This window comes from Sus scrofa, chromosome 8 (genome assembly GCF_054392235.1).
Source record: "Sus scrofa isolate SSC_HxYL_T2T_F1_AM1 chromosome 8, Sscrofa_HxYL_maternal_Yorkshire_Landrace_v2.0, whole genome shotgun sequence".
Lineage (NCBI taxonomy): Eukaryota > Metazoa > Chordata > Mammalia > Artiodactyla > Suidae > Sus > Sus scrofa.
The window spans coordinates 34451342-34470452 of NC_139390.1; the positions used below are offsets into that span (position 1 = coordinate 34451342).

The window sequence follows — 19111 nt, forward strand, 5'->3', positions numbered from 1 at the left end:
GCAAAAATAAAAATTAAAATGAAAGTTTCTGATAATAAAACTGCTAAAAATAAAAATAACTTCAAATACTTCAAATTCCTTTGGTACATTCATCCATATATGCAAACCCAGATGCAGTTTTCTTCATGATACAGTTATTAGGTTATTTATTTATTTATTTATTTATTGTCTTTTCTGGGGCTGCGCCCGTGGCATATGGAGGTTCCCAGGCTAGGGGTCTAATTGGACTGCAGCTGCCAGCCTACACCACAGCCACAGCCACAGCAACACGGGATTCAAGCCAAGTCTGCAACCTACACCACAGCTCACAGCAATGCGGATCCTCAACCCACTGAGCGAGGCCAGGGACTGAACCCACAACCCCGTGGTTCCTAGTCAGATTCATTAACCACCGAGCCACGATGGGAACTCCAGGTTATTTTTTAATGATATTTTGAACTTTGCAAATCCACAAGCGGATAGAATTACATTCTGTATTTGAAAACTCAGTTGTTGAATGTGAGCACAATTTAGAATTTGTAACAAACCTCTCTTTGAGGGGTCAGAATTTTTACTAAATAGAGGTGCTTGTCACTTTCTTGACTTCACATAGGTCTGTCTTTTTCTACAGTGGATATAGTTTAAAGTCTGTGTTTACAATTTTTCAGTGAAGTTTAATACATATCCAAAACTCACTTTCTCTTCCTCATGTTTATCTTTATTTAATTTATCTAACTTTGATTTGACTTGTAATTTCCTATTTTTCAGGGCAAATTATTCACGGAAAATCAAAGTTATGGTCACATTATGTTTTCTGAAATTTCAAAAGAATTATATGTTTTCCAATTCAGAATCAAAAGGGAAGATAGAAAGGAAAATGATGCTGAAGTAGAAACCCCAAACTAGGGAGTTCCCTTCATGGCTCAGCGGTTAACCCACCTGACTAGGATCCACTAGGATGCGTGTTCGATCCCTGGCCTCGCTCAGTTGGTTAAGCATCAGGCGTAACTGTGGTGTAGGTTGCAGACTCAGCTCAGATCCCGAGTTGCTGTGGCTGTGGTGTAGGCTGGCAGCTATAGCTCCTATTCAACCCCTAGCCTGGGAAGCTCCAAAAGCAAAAAAAAAAAAAAAAAAAAGAAAGAAAGAAAGAAAAAAGAAACCCGAAACTAAGGGAAAAATGAAAGGAGCTGGACTAATGTCCCCCTCCCCCAAAATGGGTTTAAATCTCATCTCTGATATCTGCCACTCAATGGCAGTGTTACATCAGGACATCAGGAAAATGTCAATGTTTCTCTGAGCCTTACTTTCCTTATTTTGAAAGTGAAGGCAGTGGTTCAAATTTGTTGAGATTGTATCTCATCATGGGACAACTGAAATCATAACCTAGAAACTCTGTAGGAACAGGGATTACTCACTTACTGCTGTGAGTCCAACACAGCACATAAATGGCACTCAATAAATATTTATCTAATAAATAGTACATTTAGAGAGTTGCAGTGAAGGTTGGTTCATAAATTAACTGGCACATTTGTAGGCACTCAACACTAGCACACATTTCACTCATTAATTTGAATTGGTCCTTTCCTGCTTTTCACTTTTATTATTTTGTTATAAGTATTTTATCATTTGAGGGGAGTGGTATCTTGCTGAATGTGTTAACATTTTTTGAATATTACTAATTGTTTTCATAGATAAGTATATCATTTTATGCTTAAAATTTATTTCTCAGTTGTCTAGATTTTAAACTGTATAAAATTCACTATATTTTAAACTGTATAAAATTCAATAGAAAAAATAAAATGCATTAACAGTAGAAGAGGAGATTTTCATGGATTTTCTTTAAAATAACTGTGCAGTGGTTCAACATAAAGCTGCTTTTATTATCTTTCTATGTCTGCAGCCCATGGGGAGCCTACAAGTCTCCAAGCAGATTATGGCTCTATGTAAACGAAGAAAAGAAAATTAAAATTGTGAGAGCTTTCCCACCCCATGAGTGGCTCTGTTTAAAGAAAAAGTAAATGGCTTTCCTTACTTGCACAGAGAAACAGGTTTAAATCAGTAGAGCTATGTAATGTGAGACATGTTTAGAAATTCAGCCACGCATAAGAAGAAAAAATGTTTCAGTGCTAAGTAGCGGCATTTGATTGACATAGCTGTCCTTCTAAAATATCTAAATGCTTCGTTTACCTTAAAGCATAGCTCAGATCACTCAAAAAGTTCAAAAACAGAGCTCGCTTTGACCTCAGTGCTCAAAAATTAGTTTTATATTCAGTTCCTTTGTTAAACATCATTATTTGCCCTCACCCTTGATTTCTCTTTTTTCAGAGGTGTAACTTATTTAAATTTGGAGAGAGTGAACTTACATCATAAGCATTTCAGGATAGAAAAGGATTAAAGTCAGTTATTGAACCAATCTCCAACATTTTCTTGACTGGGCTCCACAATAATAACTACATAAAATTTAGCACATGATTACAGACCTCTAGAGAGGGCAAACTCACTCTTTGTCAAGAAAATCCATAGCATCAATGGATACTCAAGCTTAAAGGAAGATCACACTAGACCTAGTATTTTTTTCTATATTACAGAGGGACTCTCATTTCACAAGGCAAAGTAACATCTTGATTTTTAATCTAAATTATTTGACCAGTTTTTTCAGATGATATATAATAGAAATATTGCATTCTAGGATTGCCCTAAGTCACAAAAAGAAAACTCGTTTTCATTCTGAGAATTAAGTCATGGCAAAGAATTGCCTTGTTCAACTTTAGCTGGGAAGGTAAGCATCGGGCAACCCAAATTTTTCACCACTCTATGCATGTTTGTTAATGCTGGCTAAAGCACCATGAAGATTGATTTGGAGATTATAGATAGATATTGACTTGGAAATTTTGTAAGTATAGACTCTATAGATGCTTTAGAAAAGATGTTCTATGTCACTAACCATCAGAGAATTGCAAATCAAAAGCACAAGGAGATATCACCTTACTTCTGTCAAAATGACCATCATCTAAAAGACCACAAATAACAAAAGTCGGCAAGGATGCAGAGAAAGGGGAGGGACCCTTGTACGCTGTTGGTGGGAATGAAAATAGGTGCAGCTATTATGGAAAATAAATGGAGGTGCCTCAAAAAACTGAAAATAATACTACCATATAATCCAGCAATTTCACTCCTGGGCATATAGTCAAAGAAATCAAAAACACTAATTTGAAAACATAAATGCACTCCAACTTTCATAGCAGCATTATTTACAATAGGAAAGATATGGGAGCAAGCTACAAGTCCATCAACAGATGAGTAGATAAATAAGATGTGATTTTATTTATATATATGTGTGTGTGTGAGTATATATATACATTGGTAGGAGGAGGAGTAAACAATTTTTATTTTTTTGCAAATACACCAAAGAATCATGTAATGCTACCAATCACTGGATGCAGTCCTAGGCCACAAGACTGTACATTCCTTTGCAACTAGTCCCGTGACAGCAGAACATTTCATTTCACTTTTATTATTTACTATGACCCCTGTATTATCTTCAAAATAAAGAACACATCATCCTTTCTCCAGTATAACTTTTGTTGTCAAATTACCACTGCTTGATGTACCTTCTTTCTGAGCTCTGCTTTGCCTTTCTTGGCTGTGGCCATTACCATGTCCCTCATGCCAGCAGCAGGGAAAAGACAGGGAAAGAGAGAAATACTGTATTATCACTTATATGTGGAATCTAAAAAATAGCAGTTCCCGTGGTGGCTCAGAGAAAACGAATCTGACTAGCATCCATGAGGACGCAGGTTTGATCCCTGGCCTTGCTCAGTGGGTTAAGGATCTTGCTTTGCCATGAGCTGGGGTGTAGGTCACAGATGAGGCTTGGAACTGACGTTGCTGTGTCTGTGGTATAGGCCAAGCAGCTATAGCTCTTATTTGACCCTAGCCTGGGAACCTCCATATCCCACAGGCGCAACCCTGACAAAAAAATTTAAAAATAAAAAATAAAATGATTACATGTGCATAATAAAACAGAAAGAGATTCACAGAAACAGGGAACAAGTTAGTGGTTACCTGTAGGAAAAAGGAAGGGGAGAGGGCAAAACAGGGGTATAGGGTTAAGAAATACAAACTACTATGTGAAAATCAGATAAGCAACAAGGATATGTTTTATAGCTCAGAGAAATATAGCCATTATTTGGTAATAACTTTAAATGGAGTATAATTTTTAAAAATCTCAAATAACTATGTTGTGCAACTGAGACTAATATAATACTATATCTCAACTACACTTTAATAAAAAAATAAATAAACTATTTCCTTTCTGAGTAGTGGTTTCATATTCAGGAATTTAAAGTAATCACTTCAGTGTTTCTGAAGCATTCTTATTAATTGATTAAAGAACTAGTGTTATTTTTTAAGATGCACTAATGTCCTAATTTGCCAAAATGTACAGGTTTTTTTTAAAGAAAACAAATTACTTTCAAGTTATTTTTCTTTTCTTTTTTTTCTTTCTTTTTACTTTTATTTATTTATTTATTTTTAATTCAGGGCTGCACTCATAGCATATGGAAGCTCCTAGGCCAGAGGCTGAATTGGAGCCATAGCTGCCAGCCTATATGCAGCAACCACAGCCACAGCAACTCTGGATCTGAGCTGTGTCTGTGACCCACACCATAGCTCAAGGCAACGCTGGATCTTTAATCCACTGAGCAAGGCCAGAGATCAAACCCATACCCTCATGGATACTAGTTGGATTCATTACCACTGAGCCACGACCAGAATTCCTCAAATTATTTTGAAGCATACTCATAAAATTTTTCCTCTAGCGTACAACACAATTATTAATATAAGATGCTGGTGGGTAATATTTTTTCTTGGTTTACAGTAACCACAGAGAATACATTTACTAATGTGTGAAGTATTTGATATAGTGCTTGACACATTGTAGGGATCAATATGTGGGTGTGATTAAGAAGCCAGGCTTAATAATGAGATAAACTTGTTTTTATTTTCAATGAAATAATCCAGTTACTTTTGGAAAACTATTTTGTGCATATCAAAATAATTAATTAAAAAGGGTAAAGTTATAATTCTCCAGGTAAAAGATTCAAATTTTCATTCTGTTCAAGTCCATATAATTAGAAGAAAAATTAACCAAAAACCAGAATTTTGAACACATTCCAATAAAAGAGGCCATTCACTAAGAAAGGCAGTTACAGCAATCAATATGGTATTGATTCAAATGAGAAATCTAAAGATAGAGAAAATCAAGTAATGAAAAAAATACATTAAAATTGAACATACTGAAAACACTTTAGAAATAGTATTTTTTTTCAACCTGTCAAAATAGCCAAATTGAAGACAATCTCTGTATCTCAATATGAAAAGAGTTTGTCAGTCTCTCATGCATTTTCCCTGTTGCTTCCACCATATTTACATTAGCATTTCTTGTTCAGGTAGTACCACTATCACTGTTCTGAATAAACATTAAAGTTACTTTGTTATCATAGTAAAATATAACAATATTTTGACAATTTAAGTTGCTTCAAAGCAAAAGATTAGTGTGGAAAACAACTCTTCATCCCTATGTGCTGTGGCTGATACATTTTAATAGAATGTACTTGAAATTGAGGTAGTTTTCACAACTTTTTAAGACTCTTGTCTTCTAGAGCCTCTGTTTCCAAAGACAATGTATTTAAAAGATTAACAGGAATGCCAATAATCTAGAGTTTTGTTTGGGTTCACTGAAATTATAATAAAAAAATATGTTTTTTTTAATTACATTACCTATATTTTGAGGAAAACAATTTTGAAGTTATATTGATTCAGATTCAGTATGTACTCATAAGTAAATTCATGCTCAGAATCATAATTGCAGGCACTGAAACATCCTCAACTATTAAAAATATATTTTAATATTTCATGCTTTCTAAGACAGACAGGTGCCTCTATATATCATAGAGAGGCTTTTAGTGAAGGTTGAATCAGAGTAAAGCCTGTATAATAATCTGTTACCAAGAAAACATCAAGAAAGTGGAGTCTGAATTCCTAAGCAGTTCCAATGTTTGCTTATACTTAGATTTAAAAAAAAAAAAACAAAACTTAACTTCTTACTTCCATTTGTCTGAAATCTTATACATGTTGTTAGTATATATCATCACTTTGAAACTAATAATACATCCATAGAGGCATTCATTTTTTCTGAAACTTTGCCCCACAGTTTTCAGGATGCTGCAGAAATTTAGCAAATGTTTTCAAGCCACAACACTAATAAGCCATTTCTTTCCTGATTATTTGAGCCTTCTGACATCCTAGTCCTCCATCCTTCCTTAAAGACTCCAACACCTGGGTCATTGACACCCTCCCTCTACTGCCCCACTATTAAGATCCATGGAAATTTGATCATTGAGGTCCATTGAAGTATAACTGGCACCTTCTTGATCTCCTCAATTAATATCTACCTGCCTTCAATGTTACTCTCCATATCTATATCAGTGGTTCAATTCAAAACTTTCTCTTTTTGGTCATCATCTTCACCCTTCATCTTATTGTACTGCTACTTCCCTCTGACAAGTATAAACACAATGACTCTTCCAGGACACATTACAGTCTCATGTCCACAATTTCCTCAGAACCCATCTCAAACTGTGTGGTCCTGTCCTACATCTGTTTCTTTGCAAACCTATAACTCTTTCCTTATCTCTCCGTGTTCTTTTTCCCCAGACAAAAAATGTTAACTCTAGTTAAACCCAGGTCTCATTTCCATTTCGCCAAAAGTTACTGTAGAAAAATATACAGACATTTTGACTGAATTCACTGGCAGTGATGATGGTAAATATCAAATGATCTACACTAACATAAAACATTACTGTTCTTTCCTTAAAATTTTATTTTCCCACAATCTATGATGACTGTTTGCACAATGTCATTCTTACTGCTTCATTACTTCCTGTTCTCCTAAATCTCAGGTAAATTTTCATGAAATTAAATTTTCATTGAAAAATATAAGTACTCGGTGAGGTGCCCTCTTTTTATTGTCTGTTCCAGCAAGCCATTGATATCTGTGCCACATATTCTGTCTTTCCTCTTGCAATAATGCAAGAGGTATTCTGCCTTTGCTGTCATTGTCGTTTTGGATCTCAATAACTCTTGGAAAAGCCAACAGTCAATTCCCTGACGCATCTTACTCAAACCTCTTCAATGTTTGACACAGGTGTCAAGTCCCGCATTTAAACACTTTCTTCTCTGGAATTCCAGAATATCACATTTTTGCAAAGTCACTTTTTTATGGCCATAGGGTTCCTTCTCACACATGGCTTTTACTAGTGGCTTTTTGTCCTTCCTAGGTCTCTAAATCTTATGATAGCCAAAATACTATCTTTGATAGTTTACTTTTTTTAAAAAAATCTGCATTCTAAATTATTTTATCCAGTTCAACATCTTCAAATATGATTCTAATATCTCTCCTGAGCCTTCCATTCCTGAAACATACATCATTATATATATATAATTACTTAATTTAATTTCAATTAATTTTAATGTTAATACTCAATTTTAAGCCTTAATAGCCATCTCTATTTAAACATGATGGAAACAGAGGTCTTAACACTGCCCATCGAAATGGTTCTCAATTAGGTTTTTTTCTGACTCAATAAATACCATTATTCATTAAGTTAACATCTTTGATTTTTACAGTTTTTTCTATTTTTCCAGTGTACCAGCAAGTCATACTATTTATATCTTCAAAATTTATCACTTCTCAAGATTTCAGCTACTAATGTCAAGCTACTATAGTTCAAATCACCATCCTCTTTAACATCTAGCTTTAAAATAGCTTATCACAGGGAGTTCCCATCGTGGCGCAGTGGTTAACGAATCCGACTAGGAACCATGAGGTTTCGGGTTCAGTCCCCACCCTTGCTCAGTGGGTTAAGGATCCGGCGTTGCCGTGAGCTGTGGTGTAGGTTGCAGACGCGGCTCGGATCCCGCGTTGCTGTGGCTCTGGTATAGGCCGGCAGCTACAGCTCCAATTCGACCCCTAGCCTGGGAACCTCCATGTGCCGCGGGAGCGGCCCAAGAAATAGCAAAAAGACAAAAATAAAATAAAATAAAATAGCTTATCACTTGATCTCCACGATACCATTATTGCCCCTTCAAATGTCAGCCAGCATGATTGTTCTAAAATATAAATCAGAGCTTGACAGTTTCATTGAACACCCACACTCCTTTTATTATTATTCTTAAAATAAAATTCAACTCCTTAACAATGGCCAGAATTTTATCTGGCCTCTGATAGCTTCACTAAACTTCTTCCTTCTTTCTTCCCATCCATCTTTAAGCATCAGTAACTTTAGCATTTTTCTTGGTTTGGTTTTGGTTTTGGTTTTGTTTTCCTCTCCTTCATCATGAAAAATACTTTGCCATTTCAGGACCTATGAAGTTGCTTTTCCTGTTTCTCAAGCTCTTTCCACAAGGCTGCTTCCATTTCCTAGTCCAGGTCTCAGTTCAGATGATTTCTCCTCGTAAAACCTTCCCTGTCCATTGACACTAAGCATCTCTATGAACATCTTATTTAATCTTCTTCATAACATGTGTTAATATCTGTCAGTATCTTTCATTATCTATATATATGTTTGTGTGTCCATTAGCTGTCTCTCATCCTATCCTACAACCTCTTTGGGAAAATCCTTATTTCTTATTACTACATTCTAGCAACTAGGACAGAGTCTAGCACATAAAAGCCAATCTGTATAAGATTTTGATAACTGTGATTGCAGAAGAAAGAGCTTTTTTAGTGTCAGTTGCTTGCCAGAGAAAGAGAGGTGTATGTATATTGATGTTAAAGATCAGGTCATAAGCTAGTCTACTAACTCATTCCCAAAGAAAGAGGGGTTGAGTAAGTGGCTATAATCTGTGTCCCATCAAAAAGACTTCATGTTTAATCACTGTCTTCTTATTTTTTTAAAGCTCAGCCCATTGATAAGTGGTGATTTGGGAGTATCCCTCTAAGATTTTCTAGAAAAACTTTATCTATGAAGGGATATACTTTCAACTTTAGAATTTGATAGATATTTCTAGAGTGCTTGGTAGGCACTAGGAAATACAGCCAAACTTAAAGCATTAAGGGAGCTTCAAGTAGGAGATGCTGTGATTTCACTTTAGTTTCTAGGTTTGGGATAAGAAGAGAAAGAAATATGTAAACGATGATTTGCATTTTTTCCGTAGGAAGTATAAAACTATCATCTGCCCGGTAGAGAGGGCAGTAAAGAGGGAATCAGAGGTTTGGAAAGGATGGAGAAAATTTACAGTAAACATTGGAATTAAGAGAACTTTTGAAACAGAAAAGAAATGCTGAGGAGTTCCCATCATGGCACAGTAGTTAACGAATCAGACTAGGAATCATGAGGTTGCGGGTTTGGTCCCTGGCCTTACTCAGTGGATTAAGGATCCGGCGTTGCCGTGAGCTGTGGTGTAGGTTGCAGATGCGGCTCGGATCCCGCGTTGCTGTGGCTCTGGCGTAGGCTGGTGGCTACAGCTCTGATTAGACCCCTAGCCTGGGAACCTCCAAATGCCATGGGAGCGGCCCTAGAAAAGGCAAAAAGACAAAAAAAAAAAAAAAGGGAAGAAGAAAGAAAAGAAATGCTGAATGTTTGAAACAGCACTGTCAAATAGAACTTCTGCAGTAATAAAGTTGTTATATCTCTGATGTCCAAAACTATAACCAACAAAACATGAGATCATTGAGCACTTGAAATGTGTCTAGAGTCACTGAAAAACTAACTTTTAAATAGTATTTCAATTCACGTAGTTTAAACTGAAATAGCCACATATGGTTAGTGGCTGTCATACTAGATGGGCAGGTACTATAGGTCTCACTGGAGCATATATATTTAATATTTATTTTTCTATTATAAAAGAATTATTATTTCCATTGTTCTATTATTTCTTGTACATAAGAAAGCATTTTTGTTATTTTTGTGTACATGTGCCACGTGTGTGTGTGCTTATTAATGTTCATCTCATTATTAGTCACTTTCAGAAACTCAGTAATTCTAACAGTTTTTCTCATTGGCTTTCACTGACTTTCTACGGATCAAGTAATGCAGTCTGAAAATAATGAGGATCATGTTTCTTTCATTAACTTTGCCCAAAATACAAAGAACACTTAGTTCTATTTTAGCTGCTAAAGTTTTCCTCAAATTACAACTCATTTAGGCATATACAAGTCTAAAACTGACTTTGCTGTCTTCTTTGTGTATATATCTTGTCTACTCATTTTCTTTTCTTTTCTTTTTTTTAGGGCCACTCCCACAGTATATGGAGGTTCCCAGGCTAGGGGTCAAATGGGAGCTGTAGCCCCCAGCTATTCCACAGTGACAGCAACGTGGGATCCGAGCTGCATCTGAGACCTACACCTAAAGCTCACAGCAATACCAGATCCCTGACTTGTGAGCGAGGCCAGGGTTCGAACCCACAAACCCGTGGTTACTACTCGGATTCGTTTCCACTGTGCCACCACAGGACCTCCTGATTACTTTCTTAACTATTTCCTTTACCACTATTTTTGTAGAAACATTCATAATATTATCCTACACATACATTTTTCCATTTTCTTCTATTATTTTATTCTATAATTTCTGATTTAACTTTTATGTGCTTAGTGAATTTTGAGTTGTCTAAATACTTTTCTGAACCCAAGCAACTTTCTCCACTTTAGATCTAAATTGATTTTCAGTACACTTCTCTTTATTGCTTCCTATACATTTTCATCCATTCTAGTGAAATCATCATACAACTTTCTACAATTTTCTCCACATACTTTTGTAAAATATTTCAAAACAGTTTCTCTTTAACCATATCCTCATGCATATGTTACCAGAACTTCCTGGATAAGATAGTCTATGTGACATAGACCCCATGGTGGTTTATTTTCTTCAAACTAAGAATATTTTATCTAGTGCAAGAGTTTGCCAATATGCATAAAGCAATGAAGGGGAAGGAGTGGATAAATTATCTCTTGCCCAATAAAATAGATGACTTAGGTGGGAATCACAGCTATTTTGATGCCTACTGCTTAGCAAAAAAGCTCAATGTATTCTTGAATAGATAAGTAATACAATCTTGTTCTTAGATAGTTAAGTGAAGAACCAGTTGATATGCACAGTGCCTGGCCAGTTAATACCAATAAAGATGAATATCTTTACCAGTATCAGGTAGATATTTCCTCTTTCCCACTGAAGTGTTTTATGATCATGCAAAATTAATAAACAAAACTACCCTCTTAGCAAACACATATGACCATATACAAGAAAAAGCAATGATCTCTCCCATTTAGACCTATCAAGGCTTACTGAATTCCTATAAGGCTTTATTTGTGAGGAATCTATTTCCCTGTTTGCACTATGCCATAGATGGGTCCACCACTTTGGTTTTTGTGGGAATTGTAGTCCGAACATTTAATGGCCAAGAGCAGAACCTAAATACTCAAAACCTTATAAAATCCTGGGAGGTTCTCCTGATTCGATCAAGGTAGCATGAATTAAATAATAAAATATGTTTAAGTCTGCCATGTGTCTCCCAGTGAAGCTCTTTTGTTAATGGAAAGACTTCTCGGACTCAAAGACTACGTCTAACCAAAAATGTTAATTTTTGAAGCACTCATGAGTTTCTATCTTTTTAATATTTTAACTTTTTTATTTTACCTCCCTATTTTTGCCAGAAATTCAGAGACTGTGAGTCAAACAACATTTTGTCTTTATTTTGGAAGATACACTTGTTTGGTTTAGAATTAAAAGATTACTTTGAGATGCTATTTTCTGGGATTAAACCTGGCCTTAATATACAGTTAGTTATATACATGTAATATTTTCTTAAGAATTGTATAAGGACATGGGGAAGAAATTGCTGGTGCCCCCAATACTGGTTTGCTTATTTATTCAATCATATTAATATTCATCTTGGAAAATGTCTACTCGGCAAGAAATTTATAATTCTCAACCTTTCTTTTTAGTTAGCATGGCCAAAAGATTTTCTGGCCAGTGGGATTACAATGTAGCAGATTCCAGGAGACTTTCTTAGAAGACATCTGGTGTAAGTTTTGCTGTTTTATTTTCAATTCTTCCTCCATCTTGCTGCTTAGAACACAGATCCTGAGGATGTAAATAGCACTCTTCTGAACTAAGCTATTGAAGCATCATAAAGCATCCATATTGAATAAGTTTAATTTCTTGAGCCCTTGCAATATGAAAAAGATTTATTTTCTAGAATTAAAATTTAATATCTTGGAATTCCCGTTGTGGCGCAGTGGTTAACGAATCTGACTAGGAACCGTGAGGTTGCAGGTTTGATCCCTGGCCTCTATCAGTGGGTTGGGATCCAGCATTGCTGTGAGCTGTGGTGCAGGACACAGATGAGGCTCGGATCCTGCATTGCTGTGGTTCTGGCGTAGGCTGGTGGCTACAGCTCCCATTTGACCCCTAGCCTGGGAACTTCCATATGCCAAGGGAGTGGCCCTAGAAAAGGCAAAAAGACAAAATAATAATAATAATAATAATAATAATAATTTAGTATCTTGTAAATTATTTTCTGTTTTGTTTACAAATTCATCAGCATCAATCCTTTGTGTGGAAGATGACAGAGAATAAAAATAAATAAAAAGCCCACCCCTTATCAGATGCAAAAAAATTCACCATTTGAAATAAAAGTCCTTCCTTGGAATCTTATGCAATATAATTTATAATTGAAGCCGTACTTCAGAAGTCAATGTGAATATAGTGTATGTGGTATATTATTTGCCTGTTCCATGAATAGAAATTATTAATTTGAACCCATTTAGTCAAAATTTGTGATAATTTGAAAGGAACTCATGATTACCTAGGGAAAATAACTTTACTTTAAAATCGACAATATAAACAGAGTTAACAGATTTTTGATGTGCCATTTTATATGTAAACAGAGATATCCTAATTTTTGATTTCCCTCATCTACTAAAAACAGGTCCCCAAACGCCTAATTTAGATAGTGCTTATTTATGCTTGAGTTCCTGTGTGGCCTGGATAGGAAGCATACTCTGTTTCTTATGAAGTATTCCCTAATGAAAATAGTTTAGTAGTTTTTTTAAGTTTCATTTTAAACCAAGTACTTGAGCAGAAAAAATTATCAGAAATTTTAGCTACTTTTGAAGAAAAGACGTTCACAATGTATTAAGTCAAATAAAGTATAACCTAGAGACTTCCAGCTGTACCCGGAAGTTACTTCTACAAGAGTTAGAAGTGCTGGCCAGGGGAATGCTGCCACAACTGTGCTGCAGTTTCAGTTTATAACTCTTAGTTAATAATTGATGGAAAATCTTAAAATAATCTTATCTTTCTCTAACAAAATTAAAAATATAGTTATATAACTCCACTTCTAAGAGTACATCTTGCAGATATTATTGCATATGATTAAGATGCATTCAAGAATTTAGTAGTTAATTTTTATTTATAATTTCATAGGATCAGTCAAAGGATTGATAACAACCCAGTGTTCACTAATATGGCACTGATTTGGTCAACTATGAAAGAGCCACACATTGGAATGCCTGCCACTGTTGAAAACGTGAAAGAAAAAGGAAAAAAGGAAATGCTCCAGGTGCTAATGTGAATAGATTTCCAAGATGTTCACATGGACCATATGAAATTGGTGAGTCAAATGTAATAATATTTGAGCTTATTTGAGCTTTTTTTTTGGCCATGTAAAAGTTCTTGGGCCAGGGATCAAACCCATGCCACAGCCATGCCAACAAACCCATGCTAGGTTTTTAAAAGTTGCTTTTGTCTGCATTAAACATGATGAATTTTAACTCAGACTTTACAGTCTTTTTTGAAAAATTTCTTCTCCAAATCCTAAATAAATAAAAGATAACAATAACTGAGATATTAGTTGCTTCCAAAATGTCCCTTGTTTAATCAAACCTTCATTAATATACTTTTAAAAATTACAGAATTTTGAAAATTATATTAGAGCTTTTAAATAATTTACCTAAAAATGACATTCTCTTAATATAATTTTGTGGCTGAAAAGTATGCTTGCATAAGACTTAACTTTCAGAATTCATGCCTAGAAAATCAAAACATTCTACTACAACATTAATGTTAGTTTTCAAAGTCTTATGAGTCTCTCCAGCAAAATATTTAATGCCATCTTTTCCTTTACTATATATGTAGATATTACAAGGGGGTAAGTAATCATTAAAAGTAAAATCTACCACATTTAATGAGCACCTACTAAGTCTGTGGGTCAGTATTTCTAATGAAACCTTTACTAGCTACTTATAATAATTTGCATCATTAGGCCTTTTAAACTACAGCTCCCATAAGAAGAAAAACATTTTCTTAACCCACTTTGTAAGTATTTATAATGCCTGCTGATTTTCAGCTGTGAAAGCATCATTTATTATATTCATAGGTTTTGAATGGAGAACGAGGCTGGATGAGGTTTTCTACTAAAAATCTTTCCCTTTTGATTATGTCATTCTCCACCTAGTGCATATGGAGAATTTGAATTCATTCAGCTGAAAATGCCTCCCTTTAGGTTCTATACACTTATTTTGTGAGCCTAAATTTTTATATCCAAAGAGAAAATTGATGGAATGACTGGGGGGGGGGGGGAAGTGTGAACTCTATGACAGGCAATTGTATTTAAAAGTATTAAATAAAGTGAGTATGTTTATTTACAAAATGCTTGGCAGGTTAGATGCCTAATTACATCAAAAACATTTATTGCCCTTTAGAGACCTTTAAGGTCTCTGTGAGGTACTACTACTATTAGACCCATTTATAAATAAAGAGGAACATGAGAGGTTAAGCAACGTGTTCTAGATCACACAGTATTATGTAGTAGAATCAGAGGTGAACCCAGGCAGTTTGGGCCCCAATTCTTTGTTTTTAGACATTATACTATAAGAAATTAACAATTAATGGAGTGTGTACTATACCAACTGAAGTTATGAATGAACAAATAAATGAATGAGTGATAACAGTTTAAGGCACTGGAGTGAACAATACTACAAAACAGATAAAATTCCAAATCTAGGTTAATTTAGTTCCTCAGGCTTAGTTGCTTCACCTTCCCGATTTGTCCAGCCCCCTGGACTAGTAGATGCTCCCTTCCATTTGTAACTGCAAAGATTCTGTAATTCCATAGAGGAGTGTAAAATACACTTTTTCTCAAGCCCAAACTTATTCCCAACTACCAGTCTTACCAGAGAGATTACGGGATGGATGGAAATAATTCATTTCTTTATTAAAATAATTTCAATACAATACCGCACATGGTTCAGAGGCTATTCAGTGCTGACAGAACAATAAATAAAGCATAGCCTCTGTATTCTAAAATATTTGTGTAATCAGAGATTTATGAATTACCAGGATAGGATCTCCATTCTCAGAATGACCTGAGAACACATGGGTGAATCTAAATAGCCCAAGGAGTAGGTGGGGCAGAGACATTCTTAGATGAGTTCTGAAATATAATTAGAGAAAGCCATTAAAGAGAGAAAACACAACACAGGGAGTAGCAAGTGCAAAGACTGGACCCAAACAAAACTGGATACATTTAGGAAACTGCTTTAGTTCAAAATAGTGATCAGCTTTAGATGGGGGTGTGGGAGAAATTAGATTGGGAAGATTTACTGGGCTATGCATGATAATTTTAATTTTAACCTGAGTGCAAAGCTGAGCTACTGAAGAATTTTAATCTGGAGAAAGCCATTCATCCATTCTTTTATTCAGCAAATAATTACTGACCGCCTGCCACATACCAGGCACTATCCCTGGCTCTTGAGATGATGAGATTTGCAGTTCAGAAAAGATTATTCTGGAGATCCAGCAGTGGCTCAGTGGAAAACGAATCTGACTAGGATCCATGAGGACGCAGGTTTGATCTCTGGCCTCACTCAGTGGGTTAAAGATCCGACATTGCCTTGAGCTATGGTGTAGGTCACAGATGCAGCTCAGATCTGGCATTGCTGTGGCTGTGGTGTAGGCCAGTAGCTACAGTTCCAATTCAACCCCTAGCCTAGGAACCTCCACAGGCATGGATGCAGCCCTAAAAAAGCAAAAAAAGAAAAAAAAAGATTATTTTGGCTTTAGGGCAGAAAATTGATTGCAGAGGCTGAAAAACAGGAGATAATGATATTAGTTAGGAAGCTGGTACTATAAAATAGGAAGGAAAGTGTTCTGAATGAAAGAAGTAGAAAATGGCAGAAGAGTAGTATACATATTTGAAGGACATTGCAGCGTAGAATGAATAGAATTTAGTGATTGAATTAAAGTGGGGTGAGTCATAGTGAGGAAATTCCAGGATAAGTTCAGAACTCCTCTCTCTGTCTGCTCCTCAAGCAATATTTACTGCTTATCTTCATATACAGCAACATGGAAGTGTGAGCAATTGGAGAGATAGATAGACATAACTGTTAATGAGAAAATATGGAGACACCAAAAATCTTCTTGGGGAAGATGACCCATTCACATTTGAATACAAATTATAGGACAGGTATATCTAGTAGGTAATAGCACTGAGGCTCAGGAGAACAAAATGGACTCTGTAACAAAATGTTAGCTCCAATTCATGCTTCAGATTTAGCAGAATGGTTAATCATTGACTTAGCCTTCCCTGCTCCCCCAAATCTATTACTCTGTGTTATGTCATCTAATGATGAGAGTATTTTATGATAAAACTGCCAACATTTGAAGTTTACATTTTGATGTGCGACATATATATGAAACCACATATATGCATATATATGGATATATGCATGAATACACATGTATGTTATATGTATACATTTAGATAAATACATAACACATACATATACATAGTTTTATCGTTTTAGTTTCATATATATACATGGTTTCATTTTTTTATTTATTTTTTATTGTTATTTCCACCAACACACTTTTTGTTTTCCACTGTATAACATGGGGACCCAGTTACACATACATGTATACATAATTTTTTCTCCCATTGTCATGTTCCATCATAAGTGATTAGACATAGCTCTCAGTGCTACACAACAGGATCTCATTGTTAATCCATTCCAAGAGCAATAGTTTGCATCCGTTAACCTCAAGCTCCCAATCCCTCCCACTCCCTCCCCCTCCCCCTTGGCAACCACAAGTCTGTTATTCAAGTCCATGATTTCCTTTTCAGTGGAAAGATTCATTTGTGCCATATATTAAATTCCAGATACAAGTGATATCATACAGTGTTTGTCTTTCTGACTTATTTCATTCAGGATGAGAGTCTCTAGTTCCATCTATGTTGCTACAAATGGCATTATTTTGTTCTTTTTTATGACTGAGTAGTATTCCACTCTGTGTATATACTACATCTTCCTAATCCAGTTGTCTGTTAATGGACATTTGGGTTGTTTCCATGTCTTGGCTATTGTGAATAGTGCTGCAATGAACATGCAGGTGCATGTGTCTTTTTTAAGGAAAGTTTTCTCTGGATATATGCCGAAGAGTGGGATTGCTGGGTCATACGGTAGTTCTATATATAGATTTCTCAAGTACCTCCATACTGTTCTCCATAGTGGTTATACCAGCTTCCATTCCCATCAACATTGCTGGGGTGTTCCCTTTTCTCCACACTCCCTCCAGCACTTGTTATTTGTGGACTTATTAATGATGGCCATTTTGACTGGTATGAGGTGGTATCTTGTGGTAGTTTTGACTTGCAGTTCTCTAATAATCAGGGATGTTGAGCATTTTTTCATGTGCTTGTTGGCCATCTATATATCTTCCTTGGAAAAATGTCTATTCAGGTCTCTTGCCCATTTTTCCATTGGGTTGTTAGCTTTTTTGCTGTTGAGCTGTATAAGTTGCTTGTATATTCTAGAGATTAAGCCCTTGTCTGTTGCATTGTTTGAAACTATTTTCTCCCATTCTGTAAATTGTCTTTTTGTTTTCTTTTTGGTTTCCTGTGCTGTGCAAAACCTTGTCAGTTTGATTAGGTCCCATTGGTTTATTTTTCCTTTTATTTCTGTTGCTTTGGGAGACTGACATGAGAAAATATTCATAAGGTTGATGTCAGAGAATTTTTTTTTTTATTTGCCTATGTTCTCTTCCAGGAGTTGGATGGTGACTTGTCTTATATTTAAGTCTTTCAGCCATTTTGAGTTTATTTTTGTGCATGGTATGAGGGTGTGTTCTAGTTTCATTGATTTGCATGCAGCTCTCCAGGTTTCCCAGCAATTTTTGCTGAATAGATGTCTTTTTCCCATTTTATGTTCTGGCCTCCTTTGTCAAAGATTAATTGACTGCAGTTGTACATGGTTTTATATACATATGTGTATATAGATGTAAGCCAACACCACAATCAAAACAATAAACATACCTCTCACTCCCAAAATGTTCTTCCTGCCAGTTTGTAATGTTCTCTCCAGTCCCTCCCTGTTAATAGATGTGTTTTACCTACACAGCACTAAGCAGTGCGCACTCTCTTTTGTCTGAAGCTCTTTCAATTGCCATAATTACTTTGAGATTCATTTACTTTCTTTCAACTGCCAATAGTTTATTACTTTTTTTGTTGTTGCTGAGTAGTATTCCACTCTATTATATATCATAGTTTATTTAGCCTATCACTTGTTTTTTGTTTTGGTTTTGTTTTGTTTTTTGTTTTTTGTTTTTTTGGTCTTTTTGTCTTTTCTAGGGCTGCCCTCATGGCATATGGAGGTTCCCAGGCTAGGGGTCTAATCAGAGCTGTAGCCACCAGCCCATGCCAGAGCCACGGCAATGCAGGCTCCAAGCCACATCTTCAGCCTACACCACAACTCACAGCAATGCCAGATCCTTAACCCACTGAGCAAGGCCAGGGATTGAACCCAAAACCTAATGGTTCCTAGTCGGATTTGTTAACCAGTGAACCATGACAGGAACTCCATAGCCTAAACTTGTTGATGAGCATTTGATTCTTCCTGAAATAATGCTGCTCTGAACATTCATTTAAAGAAATATGCTTTCTAGTGGTAAATACTTATAACCTGGATCACATGGTGGGTGTATTTTAGCTTTTTTAAGAAAATGTCAAGTTTTCCAAAGTGATTGTGTGATTTTCTATGTCCATCAGTAATGTATCAGATTTTCCTTTCCTCTAT

At 35.7% G+C, this 19111-nt stretch overlaps 1 long non-coding RNA gene across 2 annotated transcripts in view; it reads right to left on the reverse strand.

Annotated features, from left to right (window-relative positions):
- LOC146400414 (uncharacterized) overlaps positions 1-19111 on the reverse strand; it is a 197346-nt gene that overhangs the window by 85485 nt on the left and 92750 nt on the right. The gene's annotated exons all lie outside the window — the stretch shown is intronic.